Source organism: Stigmatopora argus, chromosome 5 (assembly GCF_051989625.1).
Source record: "Stigmatopora argus isolate UIUO_Sarg chromosome 5, RoL_Sarg_1.0, whole genome shotgun sequence".
Lineage (NCBI taxonomy): Eukaryota > Metazoa > Chordata > Actinopteri > Syngnathiformes > Syngnathidae > Stigmatopora > Stigmatopora argus.
Genome location: NC_135391.1, coordinates 12,013,405 through 12,029,047, shown reverse-complemented (window position 1 = coordinate 12,029,047; position 15,643 = coordinate 12,013,405). Strand labels below are relative to the sequence as shown.

Genomic DNA, 15,643 nt, shown 5'->3' with positions numbered 1-15,643 from the left:
GGGGTGCTGGGGCCAATCCCAGTTCTCTCCAGGCCAGAGGCGGGGGACACCCTGAACTGGTGGACAGCGGATCGCAGGGCACAAGGAGACGGACAACCATGCACACTCACACTCATACCTAGGGGCAATTCAGAGTGTCCAATCAGCATACCATGCATGTTTTTGGAATGTGGGAGGAAATCGGAGTACCCGAAGGAAACCCACACTGGCCCGGAGAGAACATGCAAACTCCACACAGGTGGACGTGACCTGAATTTGAACCCACGACCCCACAGCTGTGAGGCCGACACGCTAACCACTCGCTCCACCGGGCCCCTTTAGAATATTATGGTATACATAGCCTGTCCATACAAATCTTGTGGTAAAAGCCAGTAAAATTTTGCTATTTATAGCGAATTCTTTGTTACGTCTACATTTTACCATTTTAGTGGAATTGTAAAAAGACATTTAATGTCTTATAGAGAAAAAAAGAGTGTGTCCTGTATTAAATGTTTGACATTACTACATTTCATGCTTAGATAACTTAATTTGAATTCAATGTGCAAGAATTTGAAGGAACCCCCAAATGAGCCATGTTCCCGTGAACTGATTACAAAGCTACAAATGACCTGTCTGTTGGAAATGATGTTCATAGTAAATGCAAAAAGTACTTTTACTGTTTTCTATATAATCACAAAGGCTCATTTCAGCATTGGATCTATTACAGTTTATTACAAACTACGGTGGTGCCAAATTAAATGTTGCCAATTTAAATGAAACAGCAGAGTGCGATAAAAAGTACATAGACTGTTTAATGATCTTTTTTTTTTAAATGCCCTCCATTTTGACATACATATAAAACATAGGTTTCCAACCAAGCTCTTTTTGTGCTTCTTCTCCATAAGGCAAATTAGAAATCAGTCCTTCTACCACCACTCGAGCATTTTAATCTGTTTACAGAAGACAAGATGAACCCATAAGCCTTCATTCCTAGTGTGTTGAATATCTGAAAAATTCACCTTCACAAAATGAGACAACAACTAAGCATATGTAGAACGTGACTGCCCTGCAAATTAATTTGTTGAATTAAAACACAGTTGGTAGGATCTCACATAACTTTATTAAGGCTACAATAACAATTCTTTGGACATCGATGCAATGTTTGCTGACATCACAAAGACTGACACAACAGTCGATTGATGTTTTCGTTCTATAGTAGTGGTCAAAATAATGGTACTTGGCCGTTTGGTCGCCGGACGTTTGGTCGCCCGGAAGGTTATTGATAATTACCATTTAAAAATTTTACTCAAATTCCCTAAATACAAACTGCGAATTATTATGTAGTCGATACTTAATGCCCTATTAATTATTAGGCTAAAAGCAACCAAAAGTCCGGTCACGCTAATAAAAGCAGTCCAATGTGACTAACCAGATTAAGCCATATTTTCAGTAAACATAATATAAAATAGGGCGGCCCGGTGGGGCGAGTGGTTAGCGCGTCGGCCTCACAGCTTTGAGGTCCTGGGTTCAAGTCCAGGTCGGTCCACCTTTATGGAGTTTGCATGTTCTCCCAGGGCCTGCGTGGGTCTCCTTATTGAATGATTTTCAAATTATATGATAATGAGTGCCGGCCCGGTGGCGTGAGGGGTTAGTGTGTGGGCCTTACAGCTCTGGGGTCCTGATTGGACACTCTAAATTGCCCCTAGGTATGGTTGTGAGTGTGCATGGTTATCCGTCTCCTTGTGCCCTGCGATCGGCATGCCACTGATTCAGGGTGTCCCCCTCTTCTGGCTCGAAGACCTCTGGGATTGGCAGCACCCCCCCATGACCCTAATGAGGATAAAACGGTTCAGAATATGAGATAATGTAAAATAAGTTACCAGTGGGTGTAGTATATTCTCAGAAAACCGACAAGATCCAGCATTCATGCTCTAACACTCTTAATTGGCCAATTTGCTCAAAGGGGTGTGTAAAAAAATTGGAGTGTGACATTCAATCAGTGAGTTCATCAATTTTGTAAAAAAACAGGTGTCACTCAGGTGCCCCTTATTAAAGGCTGAATCCTGCAGCCATGCATTTGTTCTAGAAAGCCTGAGGAAAAGGGTTGTTCAACACATTTTGCAGAAGAATGTGACTCTTTGATTAAAAGGTTGATTGGAGAAGGGGAAACCTTATAAAGAGGTGAAAAATTCAATAGGCTGTTCAGGTAAAAGGCCTTAAAATGACTTGCAAGACGAGAGACACCTGGTAGAAAACCCCTTCAAAATGGATTGCAAGTTTACCGGAATGGCAAAGGAGAAGCCAATGATCAGCTCCATGTAAGTTAATTTTGAAATGTTGTTAAGGAATCTTAGAGCAAAAGCTCTAAAGAGCTCAAAAGTGCAACAAGTCAGTTGACTCCATGTCACACTGATGCGAAGCAGTTATGTAAAAAATACTGTTCATAAAACAAAATATTAGTCCAGTATTTTGAATGATTTCTAAATAAGTTTGGACATCAATAGTTTTGATTTTGTAGAGACAACAGCACACTGTTATTTCTTTGAACCCACCCATTCTAAAAGAGTTTATACAATGAATAATGGTATTTTTGGTTTTCTGAGAATCCACTGCAAAAGCAAAACAATAAAAGCTAACAATAAATGTTTTTGACATATAGCAACAAGTATACTGAAAACATGATTTCATTTGTTTAGTCACAATAGACTGCTGTTGTTTTGGACACTATTGTACATGCCGGGTAAATTTTTATGCAAGCACTCTAGCTGTAAGAGCTGCAATCATTGGCTTTCACACTAGTGGTTAGTGCTCTAATATTGTAAATTGTGTGTATTTAATGGCCCAATACAGTACTGTAGTAGGTTATACTCTAACAATAACATTATTTAGATGACAATGTTGTGAGAAAATTATATCAAGCAAAGCATGTTAAACATTTTTTATGGTTCTTTCATTTTCTATTCCATTTATCCTCATGAGTCGCAAGGTTACTGGAGACCCCCACCCAACTTTGAACAGTATACATGTTGTTCTTATTTTTTTACATTTTCTCTATTGAATAAAAGAATAGAGCACACATCGTTCAGCCGAGTTGCTATAGTCTAAAAACTTTTTCAACCATAATTAAATATCCCTGTTGGTGTAACATTTGACTTTCTCGCAGAGGAATACTTTTACCACTCCTCAATCTAGCAATGCTCAATGGGAACCATATTAAAAGGTCATGAGAGACGCGCGTGACCGTTTTAGACCTGGCTTTGATTACAACCTGCACAATAAAATAGAAGGCAGCTGAGGGCTGAGCTGGAGCTGCTTAGGGGCTGTCGACAAATTAAGAAAGACTGGAAAGATCTTTATCAAGTGCACATGGGCTTTTAGGTGGGGCACAACATAGAGAACAAAGACACAAGAGGAAAATGTGTTGGAAGGAAGAATTCAAGACAGTAGAGTATGCTGAAAGCCAGCTAGGTTTGGCAAAATCCAAAGATGAAGCTATAAAACTGCAGTAAAACTCACCACAATCAGCAACCTCTGCCATTGTAGTGTTTAGCCAGCAGTAATATGTCACAGCTTCATTGGGACCCTAATCGGATAACTCTTTCTGGTCGCGTTTGCTATTAGTGTCATCTATTGTCATTTGAGGTGGCGTGATGGCAGCCTGTGGCACTGACCTCAACCGAAGACGCCCGATTGAGTTAGGCACCCCGCCTCGTTCTGTCATTCCAATCTATCTGAGAGGACGCAGGAAGTGCGGAGGGAAGCAGAATTTAGATGAAATTGATGTCTTCCACTTAAATCATTTTGAGAAGCATCAGTGACAGGAATTGGTTTTAAAGAATGGCGCCTCTATTAGATTGTTTTGATGGTTTTTGTTGGCACAAAATGTAATGCTCTTGGAATTCTTTTCAGAACGTGGCCTAACTGTAACTGCAAATCCTTTACCAGAAAAAAATATGCCTCAATTAAAAAAGAATCTAAATTCTCAGTCACTCAAGACTGGAAATTCCATAAAATGATACGTAAATATCTGTCTACTGAATGTTCTCTGTGCCTTGCGGTTATCTAAGCTAAATGTAGTTCCTTTTTTTTTTTACACACAATTTGTCTTAAAACAATGTTCAGCTTGTACAAGGCTGCGGGAGAGGATATGAAGTCATGCTTGTGTCTCCCCCGTGAGGTAGAAGGGATCTATTCTCTTAGTTTTTTCAGTGAGCCTTCCTCTCTCCTGCTTCGATACAAGTCAAATCAACAACCAGCCAACTTTGTCTCCTCACAGTTTTTCCCTTCAGCTCAGCATTATTGACGTCCTAAATAAAAGATTAGATTTTCTACGCAAGTTGACATAGCTTGTGTGAAAATATGCTGAACTCTGCCTTGATTGACATCTACAGTAAAGCTATGAAATTTTTGAATTGCAATATCCCCACGGTCAATGAAGAATCGTGGAGTGGAAAAATGAATGATAACATCTTGCAAGTTGTGATGAGATCCTCGTTTCCTGTATTTTCATGGGAAAATGAAGATGATTGTTATTCCCTTGCAGTATTTATTTGATCTGGTTTCTTCTCTAAATGTCTGGTCCTCTGAACTCAAAACTCTCATGACCACTTTTTTAACCTTTATGTTCACCTTCCTGGCTTGATTTAACTGGAAACATGCTTCCACCCTGTGATAAGTATCAAAGAGGATGGGCTGCAAGATTACTCTGCACTTCAAAAATGCCTCAATTTTTCTAGCATTATTTTTCATCTTGGCTAAAAGATAAGAATGGTTTGAACAAACACGCCATGCAAGTAGCAGCTGGAAGGTCACGTGTATTTTCAGTACCCCACTAAGAAAAAAAAATCCAATTCCTTTAATACTTTTGTACATCAGTTAATTGAGTCAAAAAATACAATTTGTTTTTGACATGAGGTATTCTTTTTTTAAAATGAATTAACTATGAACTGAACTGAATTAATCTTTCTCTCATTAAATAATAATACTAATTATTATTGGATATTTTAACTGAGCTCTCAACATTGAAAGCTGGCAGGCCCCAGAGACTTCAGTGACCTCAGGTTAAGGAATGGAATTTGTACCCATATATTTATTTCAAGATATTATTAAAATAGTTACTGGTAAAAAGGCATTTCTCATAACAGAAATAATCATTGAACTGTTTGTCCATGTTCAGGGAAAAAGTTCCAACAGTAGAACTAAAGTTACTAAAACTAAATTATTTTGCAAAGGCAGTTACAATCCAGCAGGTTGGATTAAGTGCACTTAAATAAAATTCTCATTTAAGATAACAATTGACGTGACTATCTGGTGGATATGCCAACAAGCTAATGTAGAAGGTGAATTTAACTTAATGCTACTTGTCAAATACAACTAACGGAGTCTCAGGGATGGGCTGGTGGACGAACGGTTTAGCGCGTCGGCCTCACAGTTATGGGGTTGGGGGTATGATTCCAGGTGGGTCCTCACACTCAAATCCCCTAAGTATGAGTGTGAGCGAGAATAGTTATCCATCTCCTTGTGCCCATAGTCATCTGGGGTAGGCTGCAGCACCCCCCACCCCCCTGCGAATCTTGTGAGGATAAGCGTTTCAGAAAATGAATGAATGAGTCTCAAAGGGACCTATTTTCTTCAGTAGCGTAAATACGAGGTAGCAAGCATCTCTATACCGAGTGGAGGGACACAGCCCCACAGATCTGTTGCTGCACCACTATGGGAGTGTTCACTGCTGTCTTAAATCACCTCCAATTATGGTAGCTCCACTGACTTTTAAATGTGACGTACTCAGTCTCGCAAGGAGACATTTGCTGTGGCTGTAATGATGTGCCTGATTGCAACAATCTGTGGGTGACTGGAACATTTTCATTGCCCTAGCCTTGGTGTGGAGGCAGACAATTTTAGCTGGTATACGCCGGTCATAACCACTGGGGATTCACATTTTTCTGGGGAGCTCAGAATATGTCCTTCACTGTTGATAAAAAAAAAATCTATGTTGAGAGTTCAGTTAAAATATCTAATAATAATTAGTATTATTATTTAAAAAGAGAAATATTAATTCAGTTCATAGTTAATTCATTAATTTCCTGCACTGCTTGTCCTCAGTGTTTGCAGATGTACTAGAGCTCACCCAACAGGACTGGTGGGGGGAAATTGAATTGGTTGCTAACCATTTGCAGTTTTTGGGGATGTGGGAGTACCCCTAGAAAACACGTCCAGGCAGGGGAAGAACGTGCAAACTCCACACAAGAATGTTGGAAAACACGAGGGATTGAACCCTCAATTAATCTCAGAACTGTGAGGCCAGTTAATAGTTCATAACTATTGTTGAACTACAAATAACATGGTCTATCATCTAAGGGATTGAATTATATCTTGTCTTTTTTTCTATCATGGTGGTCTGGCAGGTAAGGGGGCAGTTATGTCTCACGCATAAAGAGATGCCCCCCAAACACTGCCCGTCACTTTAGGTCTAAACATGATCAATGCCCCCCCTTCGCCCCTCTGACCCTTAACCGATGGTCAGTCTCTGCATCTGGAAGAGACATTAGATCATTTTCAGTCAGTTATGGTAGGGAACGTGACCAGACTCCGATCGGCATGTTACTTTCAAGACATCAGATTTGTTCACTTCCTCTGCGAGTTTTTCCATCCTGGAAAAAGTCAGCCTCCCAGGTCTGACAGGTCATGGTTACGTGATGTATGAGGCAAGAGAGAAGGACCAAATAAGAATCATGTATGATTTTTTTTTCCTCATGGAATGTTTATTGGAACCATTTGCTTGCACTAAAGTCTTACGTTTTTTTATGCCTTCGCTGGATTGTGGAGGGCTTTACTGCTAGTTTGCATTTATGACCGTTAAGGCATTGTGTAGTATATGACGATCAGATTAAATTTTGGTGTTAAATAATGTTGGAAATATTTATCTTTTCTAATTTGTTACAGAGCTTATACATAGAAGTATTATGCTATACGCTATATGGTTTTACTCAAAGACCAACAAGTTGTAGTCTTGGAATGGTAGCCAGATTGCAAACATACTGACAGCAAGAGCTAACCCGTAAATGATCTCTTACCTTTTCAACAATTGATCTATATCCCACACCTTTGATTCCCCCTTGACAGTACACATGCACACTCTCCTCCAGCCATTTAAGAGTCACACTCCTCTCCACTGTTGATGGCTAAGCCTTCCAACTGGCAAACTTTGTCGATACAGTCTGAGGATTAGTACCATCAACTCAGATTTTATTTAATTTCTCTTGTATAGAGACCAGGACAACAAAGAGCCACAAATGATCTTCGTCCACGTAGCCAAATCTCATACATGCACAGCAAAGGTGATAGCGCACTCGATAACAAATTTCACAAATCTTTACTACAAAGTGGTCCACAGAACAGGAACGATGTGGTGGCTTTGATGGCTTATGTAAAATCACCTTCAACATGTGGCACAATACAATAGCAGCAAATGTTTAATTATAGTCCGTCGATGGCAGACAAGAGCCCTAAAGTTGCTTATTGTAATTTGACAGTAAAACCACTCGATGCATTACAAGAAATGAACAGAAAATGGCTTATACACCTTAAAATGATGTGTCTTTAAAAATAAAATAAGGTGCTTGCTCAGAAGAAAAACTGGGTAATGTTTCTGTCAAATTAATCCCATGACTTGAGGATTGTAAATGAACACTAATAGCTGCACTTTTCAGAGTATTCACTTCCCTAAGGCCGTCAGGCTAAACGAATCAATGCAAAGTTCTTTAATAAGTGTTTTGGTAATAAAAAACGTTTTGTTTGTTGTCATGGCCTATAACAAGCCTAATAAACAAAAGTTTTCTTGGTGAGATAAAGGTGTTTGCTGTCTAGGGTTAATATATTGTTACTTATATTCTAAAGCAGTGCAAGTGATTAAGGGATTTAATATAAATGGCATGTCGAGAACGCTGTTAAGGCACTAATTCTGATTTTGTGGCCCTTTTGTGTGATCTTGCAAATACTGATAAAAATAGAACTATTCTTTTGTTGCTGTAAGAAAAAAAATCTCACATTAACAGCACCACAGAATATAGCATACCATATATCAACGGTGGAAGTGTAACTTCACCATTTCAATTAGAATTTAGTTTTAAGTTTCTTGCTGGAAATTTAATTGAATATGGTGCAAGGTGGGGGCATACAAAAGGAGAGCTACCCACATGATTAAAGTTACTGCAGTGATTGTCCCCACCCTAATGGTTTTTAAGTGTGTTTGCCAATTTAGTAATTATTATTTAGCCAACGCCTCCAAAATCCACTAAGCATTCTTACAGCTGTAGATTAAACCCTGGCACAGATGTTTAGTATTTCACGTCTACTGGGTTGAAAAAGTTAGACAAGAATGGTAAAGTCAAGGGATCAACCATGTTGTCACATATGCAATCAGGATTAGTCTTCATTCCAGCCGACACATGATGTTTAAGGTTGCTAAATCGGTCTTCTTTGTGTATCATGGTTAGGGTGTTATATTCAGTGTGGAAAAGCTGTGAAAAAATGCCTGACCGAACAGAAAATAATCCACCTTCAATCATGTTTGAATTTGAATTCCACTCCCCAATTGTGCCCTTTTCTCTCTTAAAACTGCAAAGTAAGTTATGGCATAGCATAGAGTAGTCTATATTTCTTGAAGGAAAAAGTTGCTTCAAAAGTAGCCCAAATTCCAAAACACTCTTCAATTGAGGAAAATGTGTTTGATTCAGAAAAACGCTCTGAACAAAGAGGGCCCTGAGGTCTCTGGATGGTTTTAGCTGTGACATCAGCAGGTAATACAGGTAACGAGTGGAGACCTCATTAGACCTCGTTAGAAGTTAGATTTCTTTGACAGCCAGAAATCTCGCTTGTTAGTAGGTGACTAAATACTTATTTTCCATTCTAATTTGAAAATAAATTCTTTAAAAATTAAACTGTGATTTTCAGTTTTTTTCCCACATTCTGTCTCATGGTTGAGGTTAACCCATGTTAACAATTACAGGCCTCTCTAATCTTTTCAAGTAGGAGAACTTGCACAATTGGTAGTTGACGAAATGCTTATTTGCCTCACTGTATATTGCAACGTTGCAAAATTGAGTGGAGGAAAGGAGAGAATGACGGTTTCAGCACTGTTGACCACATACTTTCTCTGCAAGCCACATTTTGAGGAGAAACCTTTAACCATTCCATAAAACAATTGCTCAAATCTTTTGAGGAGGAAAATAAACTGCAAAAAAATCTGAGTTACATAAAGGAATGTTGAGACATAACATGTTAAATTTGGGAATTCAGTTCTATCAAACCCAATGAATCATCTTGATCTTTTATTGCGGAAACCCAAGGGAGTCCCATCGGGTCTGCGTGTGAAAATCATAAACACTGCTCGGAAACCGCAACAAAATCAGTTCCATGCGTCTCACTCTCGCATTCATTGTTTCCTTGGTTATGGCTACATGGATGCTTTATTCCCAATTAAGCCCACATTGAGAGGTGGTGTTTAATATTTATAGCCACTGCGAATGACAGGGAAGGGATGATGATCATCATCGTGTGCGGGAGGAAAAGCAATTACAGTCACCGCTACCGGAAAGAGTAATTGCAGAAATCCCAACCACAGTCACTCTATTCTGGTTTTGTGACTACAACAAAGGGTGTGTCGGATGCGGGTGGGAGGTGCAGATGCTCCCTTTTTTTTATTAATGAAAGTAATTTTTTGGCCAGGTTTTCAAGCTGTTCAATAAGCACTTCAACTAAGTGCTAGTGCATGTTATTGATTCTGATCAGTGATCATTCTTTTAGCAGTTTCTCTGAAATTGACTGCTGCTTTCCAGTTTCCAGTCTGAAAAGTTAACGGGAAAACAGAGTCAATTACAAAAGTCGCTACATGTTAATGACTTTGCTCTGACGTTAATTAAACGAAGGCAACACAGAAAATGTGTGACCATTGAGGCGTTTAAGCTCACCCTCCAACATCTTGTGGGATTTTCTATTTAAGTATAACAGTTCCTTGCATATTCACTGTTAAATAGTCACAAAATATTCATGTCTTTTTCCATGTAGAACTAAAAGTGTTCCCAATGATACTTTATTTTGGAGTGATACAGTTAAAGGAAAAACCTAGCAAACAAGGCACCGCAACTACTAACATTCATATATAAACATTCATTAATGTCGAATGAAAAAGTCTTTTAGAATCCACCATCCCATTTGTGTGTTTGTGTGTTGTGTCAACAATAAAATGAAAACAAGCGATTTTAATGAGCAATACAGTTGCTTTTGCTTAATTGCAATTAATTACTTGATAAACCTAAGGTACATTTTAATAGATAAACACCACGTTTTAAGATAGCTTTCTGAACTGTCTGAACAAAAATGTGTTCTGACAAAAAATAAATACAATACGTGGTTAGCACGTCTGCCTCACACTTCTGAGATTGAGGGTTAAGTCCCTCATAGGTTCCAGGCTTCCATAGTGGAGTTTGTATGTAAAATGCAATAGAAAATACAAAAGTAAGCCTAATCACCCAAAACAAATGGCAAATAGAGTCTGTTTTAATACAAGATCATCTTTTATCATCACCTGGTTTGTTTGTAAATCGTGCCTCAGTAGTTTTTGGAGTTGAGAAGACATGTTATTGTTATAATTCAGCAGTTGGATCGTAATAGCGCTTAACTTTAAATTCCCTTGAGAACATGTTTCTCTGTGTGTGTCCGCTTGAATGGAAGAGGAGTGGACTTTAGGGGCCATGATTTATAGCATTCTGCAGGTTATTACTCATTTCAAACTGAATTTCCTGCTTCTGTGATTGCACCCTTCTGAAATGCCCTTGACAGAATGGAAAGCACAATCGATGTTCCATGTCTCAAGACAGACTTTTTTTTCCAGTGGTGACCACGTTGGATTTTGTGGCAATGAATTATCCCCCTTATGAGGCAAGTTGATTGGAACGTGAAATGATAACCATTCCAATTCTTACATTAGAAAAAAAAAACTCTGCAAATGATTTGAGGCCATCCCAGATGCCTCGCAAAAAAAATTAAGAAAAATTACGGGTCAAAATTCAGATGACTGATGGTCCAGTGATTTGGCGTGTTGTGACAGCCAGTAGTTTGGACCTGACAACCATTCCATAACAGATCATATTTCATGGGGGAAAGTAGAAAGAACGAGTAATGAATATGGTGATTAGGCTACTTATGGGCCAAGTCAAGTCATGTATGCTATATATATGTAGATATAGATATAGATTTATTGATAGATATAGAATATATCTATCTATATATATATATAGCTCGATCTATCGATAGATATATAAAAGCCTTTGCACACCTGTTTGGGAGAAGTCAAAATATCAAACATATCAAAACATGTGACAAGAACACAAGGCCTGTATGTCACCCACATGTTTATAGTGAGGGAATGTCATTTCATTACCAGCAGTCTATCTAATTTCTCAACACATTACAGATAGAATGGCCTTGTATGACCCCATGTAAGAGCCTAATGTCCACTATTGATTTTCCCTCCTTTAAATTATACTTCAATACTAGCTACATCACTCTGAAAACAGAAGGAACAAGTAGCAAAAAGTCCATGTTAGGAAGAAAATAACGGAGAGAGAGGGGAAAAAAGACATGATGCGATATGTTCCCTTCTCGACATTCATCGAAAAGCCTGTTGAACAAATAAGCCTAAAGGCCTTAGACCGCAGCATGTGCACTTCTTGCAAGATGATAAAGGTACGGTATATCAAATATCTTGAAGTAATAAGACTGTGATTAAGGTGTTTTCTTCAGGCGTTATTGAAGAGAAAATATCAGTGGCTCGTCATCAACATCTGTTCCAAAGGGTGCTCTATCACCAGTATCTTCTTTTATTGAAGCAGTCTGCTTTTATCAGGTCCACAGAAAGCAGCCTCAGCATGCATGGTCTTTTGAAGCCTCACCTTACATCATTAAGCCTCATACTTGTGCAATTGTATTCATCTCACATTGGGAAATGTGCCACGGGAACAGACTGAAAGCCAGTAGCATCTCCTTTGCTGCAATAGGACTCTAGGCGAACATATGGAAAAGGTAGCTAATGTGTGTGTTAGGTTTCGGAAGACGATAAACTTTCACACCAGCACACACAGGGTAGGCTGGTTGAAAACTCTAAATTGCCCCTAGGCATAGAGTGAGCGTGAATGGTTTCTCCTTTGGTGCCCTGCGATTGTCTGGCCACCAATTTGGGTTGTGCTCTGGATGCTGCCCATAGTTGGCTGGAATAGGCTCTAGCACCCCCCGTGATCTTTGTGAGGATAGGCGGTACTGAAAATGAATGAACGAATGAATTTACTTGGATATTGTGACTGTTCTATTCTGGTTGGTGCGTGCTAAACAGCAAGACTTGATTGGGCTGGATGTTGACGAAGCTTAAACTATACCCAGTGTGTGGTAGATAATAAAAATAAACCTCTAGGCGATGCACATCCCTCTCAAGGTCACCAGAGACACGTTATTTCTAGCTATGCTGGCCCATGTAAGTTGAGGTCAAATACTTCTCATCAGGTGAACTTAATTTCGGGCTTCAACGGCAAAAATTCTGCACGTTGAGGAGGGCTGGAGAACACTAACCCAGTGTGCTGTATAGCGTGACCAATTATGGTAGTTTTTGAGCAAAGTTGGATGAATTACATCTCCGGACAGCCATGTACTCGGCGCCATTTTCATGGCCACCTGAGACTATCTTCAGCCCCAACCGTGCAGATGATCAGTGAGAAATTTCTGTTTCTACAGCACGCTAGGTTGCTCTATGTTTTATTACAGGTGGAATTTGTCAGTTCAATTCTGCAGAGAACCATTTAACATTTCTCATTATTAAGTCATTCTTTGTTCCCAGAGTTCTTGTCCTATGGATTAAACAATCAAGAAATAATTTCACAATAATATTCATAAGGCTATAGTCTTTATAAGATATATAAAATAAAATGCAAGGGTCTGAGGATTAATACGTGAAATGATATTGCTGCTTGTATCAAGTTGCTCCAACTGGGCAAGTTTTTGCTAAGATTAAGTCGTAATATCCAAACTGATTCTATTTCTCTGTTTAGTTGACAATATTAAACATTGTAGGCTAAGCTGACTTGGGCAAAATGTAATTTTGTGTTCCTGATAGAGTTTTTGATAGCCAGCATGGCTGACCTTTGCCTTCAGATGGCATCAGAAATATGAAACTGGAGCTTGGCTGAATAGAATTTTACTGTGGCTCAAGAGGGATACAGCGCTGTAAGAAAACAATGTGGTGTGGCTTGCGGGGCACTAACTAGGCTGCAATGTGTATGAGTGCACCCAGTAAATGTCTGTTTGTATGAACTTCTCAAATTGAGGAGGGCTATGAAGTGCAAAGCTGCCAATAACAAGATTCAGCAGAAGTCCCAATGACCCCTAAAAGCTTGTTTAAGGTCGTAATATTTGGACAGCCAAGTCCAATTTAAGCACTCGTATCTCCATCTGTTTGGCCGGTGTATTTACCTCATGCTGGAATTGAAAATTGAGACAAGCCAGCTGAATGCATTTAGAAGAACTCAAGCTCCCTCCATCGCTGGCTTGCCAGTTTGATTGTTTTATGCACCAAATAGTGTGCCGCCGTTGCTGTAAACACATATTTGTGAAACTGTGCGGGTCAACACATTAACTAATTCTCAACCCTTTTCTACGAGCTCGGTAGAATGCTTAAAAAATGACATTTTTGATTATGATCAGTTTTAAAATGATAATCCAAAGCAAAACAGATTAGTATAATATCTGTTCATGAATCCGTTTACATTTTAGGGGCCAATCAATGCATGCCATGGTTACTATTAAGATATTTGAATATAAAAAATGTGAATTAAAATAGCCGATAAAAAGTAAAATCCTTACATTTAGTTTAAACTAAAATGGAATATATTTTTAAACAAATTCAGTACAATGATTTGAAAACCAATACAATTTGGATTCAAGTATTTCAGCTACAGTTTTTGTTCCACCTTTTCAAGTAAATATTTCAAATTTAAGGATAGCAATTGAGTTTCTGATGGCACAAATATAAGCTCATTCACTTCTCCCTAAACTGCCAGTTTTACACTTTTCACACAGTAAAAGAAGATTGTCATGTCTAACTGGCAAAAAAAGTAATTACATCTGCACAAGAACTACAGACTCACCAGTCCATCGCACCAACGCTCTCATAAGGATGCTACAAACTAGTTCATGTCAGGGATGAGAGGCTGGAAGTAGTACTTCAACATCTCTCCTCTCGCTATACGGTCTAAAAATGGCACTGTAGTAGCAAGAATTCATGTGAAACATTCGAACAGTAAAAATGTGCCCTTCTATCTTTCTATTATTTGTGTGTGGACATGAATAGTCTTTGGCTGATAAACAAACTTGTGATGAGTGATGTATGACTGTTGTTAAAAAGTCACTTCCTTAAATTAAAACAATGTGGCATAATAAAAGTAAGTTGAATCTGCTGCTGTTGCATTTTGTCACGAGCAGCAATTACATAGTCGTACCTGTCATTGGTACAACCAATAAAACCCACATAATCGCACCACTCGGGTGGAAATTAAGATTACTGTTTTTTTTAGGGGTGTAGAAGGGGTTTTTGGCAGGTAAGCTAACAATTGAATGTTTTTTATGCTTCTCTCAGCTTTCTTCTCACGACACGAAGTCCCAGCTCTAGTATTTTTCTCTGCATAATTGCTTGTTATTGGCGCATCATACATCAGATAACATCCTTTTAGAGTTAATTATTTGGCGGAGCTATGTTGTGATCGTATCCTATTTTGTGCACACTGTATATTTTACTTTGTTTCGAATGTTCGGGGGGGCTATTCCATTGGGAGCACAGGAGGTCAACCCCTCAAAATGATTACGGAACAAGCTGGCAGAGGTGCCGTCAAATCCCTTAGAAAGGTGTGCTTACACAGTCCTGAAATATGTGACATATTTCGAGCTGCTGTGAGCACACAAGTGTCACACACGATATAAAGCATGTTAGGAGTCACAACAACAGCCTGGAAGCCTGTTGACGCCAATGTTGCCAACTCAAGTATTTTACCCCAAAGCATAACTATGTGCCTCTGCTGATGTCAGTGTGTCTCCGCATGTGCGAACGAAAGAAAAGAAATGGAGTACATGATGGAAAATGTGTGGAAAAAAATTCAAAGTGACTGCTGTGCCATTTTCCCAGGGCCATATGACATTTCTGCTGAGTGCTGGTCACAAATGGCGTTCGCCAGCGATGCACGTGTGAAAGCCCCATTGACCCTGTCCATCAATCTATCCGCCATCTGTGCTGACGCCTCACTTCATAAGCAGTTTACCTTGCAAATTCAAGGCAAACGTCACAAAATACATCATCCCACACACCATGTTTCATCAGGCTAAAAACATAAGGCATAAGGCAATGTTGCTTCTCTTGGCTGTCATTTGAATTACAATGCAAATACAGTAATACCTTGACATACGAGTGCCCCGACATACAAGGAATTTGAGATACAGGTAAAATTCAGAGCAAATATTTGCCTTGAGATACGAGTAAAATTCAGAGCAAATATTGGCCTTGAGATACGGGTAAAATTCAGAGCAAATATTTGCCTTGAGATACAAGACAAATTGTGAAATATACAAC

The 15,643-nt window shown here is 39.0% G+C and overlaps 1 protein-coding gene across 1 annotated transcript in view; it reads left to right on the top strand.

Annotated features, from left to right (window-relative positions):
- Positions 1-2,037: 2,037 nt before the first annotated feature.
- The window catches only part of LOC144074626 (uncharacterized), a 282,179-nt gene continuing 268,573 nt past the window's right edge, over positions 2,038-15,643 (top strand). Inside the window, exon 1 of the mRNA XM_077601147.1 lies at positions 2,038-2,297. The gene's annotated coding sequence lies outside the window, so the exon portion shown is untranslated. The remainder of the gene's footprint in view (positions 2,298-15,643) is intronic.